Raw genomic sequence first — 4,287 nt, 5'->3', positions numbered from 1 at the left:
TGATGAGATGGCTGACAACGGACTCCAGCCTAAGAACAATTGGGAGGGGGTGCAGAGGCGGGCCGTGCTTCGGTTTGTGCTTCATCGCGTCCGTATGAGTCAAAGCTGACACCTCACAAACACAACAGAGAGCCACTGCAACCCCGAAATGGGAAGAGCCTGATGGCGTCCCTCCACCACAGCCTGCAGCTCTGGAAGGGATCAAGGTAGAAGGTCATGAAGAGAGAGAAAGAGAAAAGCGGAGGGGGGGGGGTGCTCAAAATCATAGGAAATACCAGGGTTACTGCTCTGATGGTAAACCCCACAAGACTAAGGTCCTTCATCATCCTTTAAGGCCTAAACTGATCCCCCCCCCCCCCCCCGGGGGCTCAACTTTCAGCCAAACAACAGACAGGCCTACGAAGGCAGTGCATGGTCTTTTAGCCGTCACTCAAAGGGCAGCACCCACCCAGGGGTGCTGCTCAGACGCCAGGAAGGACTAGGAGAGACAGGAGAATGGAAATGGCCAATGCAGCAGGACGTGGGACGAGCGCCAATGCCACCAACTTCACAAACAAAGTGTGTACAGACTGTGGGGTGGAAAACCAGTTTGCTTGGTACACGTTCACTCATTAGGAACACCAACTGACAGGACACGGGCGGAGCCCTTAGGACAGTAGCGGGCCTGGGGCAGGTGCTTCAGAAGCATTAGCTGCTGGTATCGTTAATGTCGTTAATGAACACTCCTAGACAAGCCACCGCCACGGCCCCTGGCCATTTCTCTGTTGGCTGCTGCAATCCAGTGGTGAGTGGAGAGTAAACCCCAGCTTAGGAAACAGAGCTGCTCTTCATGTGGATGGCTCTGTGCTGAAACACGGGGCCAGTCTAGAGGATGATTGCTGACACGTGTGGACTGGGTGGCCCTGGGTCATGACAGCTGTGTTCTCTTCCAGCGTTGAGCACAGTGGGAACATCACTTGCGATGAGATCGTCACCACTGCCCATCAAATGCGACACTGATCTTTCACCAGAGAACTCTCCGGACGGATTGAAAGGATTCTGGCATCTGCCCAGTCTGCGGGCTGCAATGTGGATGGCTGCCACCCTCATGACACCGTGGATGACATCAACAGTGGTGCAGTGGTATGCCCAGCAAGTTAAGAACCACAAAGAAAACACTTAATAAAGGATCCTTTAATAACCATGGGGGGTGGGGGGTGGTGAATACTCCTAGAACTGAGAGTCTGAAGAAAAGTGATTGAGATGGGGGCCTTGGATTAAATCCCGGCAGCAGAGGTGGAGGTGGCTGGAGACTATCTTAGTTACCGGGTGCTGCTGTCACAGATATCACGAGTGGGTGGCATTAAAGAACAGAGAGTTGCTGTCTCACAGCTCTGGAGGCTGGAAGTTCAGAGCAGGGTCTTGGTCCACCCAATTCTTTCCTCATTGGTAACTCAGGTGTTCAGGGGCTCCTTGGAATTCCTTGGTTTGTAGACAATCCTGACACAGGGCCAGTCCCCTGTGTGTGTGTCTGATCTGCTCTTTTCAGAACTCAGACGGCATTAGCTTTAGAACCCATGGTGGCGCTGTTGAGTCAGGGTTGAAGGGCTAATGCAAGATTGGCAATTCAAATGCAGCATTTACAGCCTCAGAATTTACAGACATAGAATCGCTATGAGTTGGAATAATGACCTGGTGGCATAATGCTTACTGTAAGGTCAACAGTTCAAAACCACCAGCCACTCCACAGCAGAAAGAGGAGGCATTCGACTCCTATAGATCCACAGGGGCAGTTCTACCCTGCCCTTTTGGGTCACGATGAATTGGAATTGATTCGATGGAGTGGACAGACAAATAAATGAGTCGGAATGGACTGGATAGCAGTGGGTTTTCTACTCCATTATGACCTAATTAACATAATAAAAAATCTTATTTCCACACAGGATTGTATCCAAAGGGATTAGGGATAAGGACTCCAACACTTCATTTGAGAAGGATACAAACGTTAATCCAGTCAGAATATCAATGTGTTCCCCAGGTAACCTCCAGGACCATCTTCAAATCGCCACCCCCTAGCAGTCTTCCTCCCAGGTTAAGCCCAGAGTGAAGCTCCAACTGACTGTTAGGAAATGCTCCGTGGTCCTCAGCATGTGGAGTCACCCCGTGTGGTCCTCTAAAAGACAAGTGGGGTCATCTCTTCTTACAGACAAGGAAACCAAGGCTCAGGGATGAAGTGACCCAGATGCCCAGCTCGGCAGACACGTCTTCCTTTGCTTCAGGCGAAGCAGCCTCTTTTGGGCTGGGGTCCACAGTGGACCTTCACCAAAGATTAGGCTTGATGAAAGGATGCTGTGACATGAATAGGAGGCCTGCTGGCATTGAGGGTATGCATTGGGCTGTGATCTCCAAGGTCCACAGTTCAAAACCACCAGCCTCCCTGAGGGAGAAAGACGGGGCCTTCTACGCTCATAAATAGTTGCAGTCTCGGAAACTCACGGGGCAGTTGGACCCTGTCCTAACCGGTCGTTCTGAGTTGGCATCGACTGCATGGCAGGGAATGAGTTCTGAGAAACTTAAACAAATACACAGGGAGAGAAAGACTGTCAAGGCCTGGGCATGGTGAGGGGTCCTTACAGCTCTGACATGTTTGAGGCCTGAGATGCACGGAAACCTTCCCAGCATCCCTCAGCCTCGGCTTCAGGACCCAGAGGCTTCCCCCCAAGGTCATTTCAAAGACTGCTCGGTGTCCTGCTCAGATCCAGGAACGACCACAGATGTTGGATCCAGGGAAGGCCTGCTTCCCGCAGGGCCAGGAAACGAAGGGCCAGGAGCTTTGTCTGGCTCATTGAGATTCCGTATCTGCCTGCATTCACACTCACTCAGTGGCAAACAGAACGCAACCATCCGCAAAGCTTATCTGTTCAGCCAGGTGGGTCACAGGACAAAGAGCAGGCAGGGTGGCGGCCCAGCCCACATGCCCCCACCTCACTGGTGCCAAACTCTGGAAGCAGCACAATCCCTTCCCTAACCCATGGGCTGCACCCCTTCACCCCCAGAGAGCAGGGCCTCCTTTCTGTCTCTGGACGGGACTCTTGGGGCTCAGCCCTCTCCACCCTCTGAAAGCTCCTTCTTGTCACTCTCCCCAGTTCCTCTACCTGGAAGGGAATGCTCTCAAGGTCAGGGAGCCTCCCAGCCCTCACCCCATGTAACGATGGCCTCCCTCCCCACTCTTCAAGTTTGGGAAATGAGATTGTGGTAAAACTTAAACTTCCTCTTTGTAATTTTTCATATTGTCTGACTCAGTTTCGTCAGCAGGTGTTACAAACAGAACAGTAATGAAGCCCTTCATTTTACAGAGATTTCTTCTGCTTTTTAATTTCGGGCCCTGGAAGAGTTTTCTAATATCTTGTCAGCAAGAACTTCCACTTCCTCTAGGTCGACAAGCTCTGCATTCCCCTTTTCCCATGCCTCCGAATCCCAGAGGCCTGTGTACAGGTCACCCCTCCTTCCTACCCAAACTGTGACTGTCTCCAAGGCCCAGATCCCCACCTTCCATGCCCCCATTGCCGTCACCATTGCCGCCATCAACATCATCCCGGCGTTCCCAACACAGTCCTAAGAAACAGAGACAGAAAGTGCAGGAAGGCAAAAGAGGAGAGCTGGACTCTGATTGGTCAAGCCAGGGCCAAGCTGAGATGAGCATCACCAAGGCAAGCAAGCCCCGAACAAAGGGGAGTCCCTGTGTTATGCACATGCATCGAGACGTGGACTAAGGAAGCTATGAATATTTCATAGATTTTTGAGAAATGGTCATGAATATGCATTGGAGCTAGAGTCATTAATTTTGGCAAGGAAGTAAGCCGGTGGCTGTTGGAGTGCTCGCTTCTAAATGTCGTCTGAATGGGTCTGGTGGCGTCTTTCCAGTGACTTTTTGTCCTTGACCAAAGTTCTTTTGTTTGGGGGCAGACGGCAGGTTGCAGACTCCCCTTTGGCCGCAGCCTTGGCAGACAGATCGGCTGTGACTAGTACTCCCTTACTGCGGTAGTAGATCATTTTCCAGGGAGGAGACGGGCCTGAAGGAAAAAGAAGTTCCCAGAAGGTGATGGAAACAAAATTATAGACTGAATGCGGGGAACGTGTTTCCACTTTGGGGCAAGTTTGTGGAATGGACAAGGTGGGCGTGTTGGTTTGACCAACCATTACCAAGCACCACCAATCACCATCATCACCATTTCCTGTCTGGTAGGCAGAAGATGGTCCTTCAATCATGCCCACCCCCTGATCCCTGGGACCTGGGAACGTGTTACC

At 51.6% G+C, this 4,287-nt stretch overlaps 1 non-coding gene across 1 annotated transcript; it reads left to right on the top strand.

Annotated features, from left to right (window-relative positions):
* Positions 1 to 736: 736 nt before the first annotated feature.
* LOC115871908 lies at positions 737 to 865 on the top strand. Its single transcript, XR_004047547.1, has one exon. It is a non-coding gene; the product is annotated as a small nucleolar RNA SNORA65 (small nucleolar RNA).
* Positions 866 to 4,287: the final 3,422 nt, after the last annotated feature.

The sequence above is a fragment of the Echinops telfairi genome, unplaced genomic scaffold, assembly GCF_000313985.2.
Source record: "Echinops telfairi isolate 266 unplaced genomic scaffold, ASM31398v2 ScPeMD7_7410;HRSCAF=8448, whole genome shotgun sequence".
Classification (NCBI taxonomy): Eukaryota; Metazoa; Chordata; class Mammalia; order Afrosoricida; family Tenrecidae; genus Echinops; species Echinops telfairi.
This window is presented reverse-complemented; position numbering and strand designations above follow the sequence as displayed.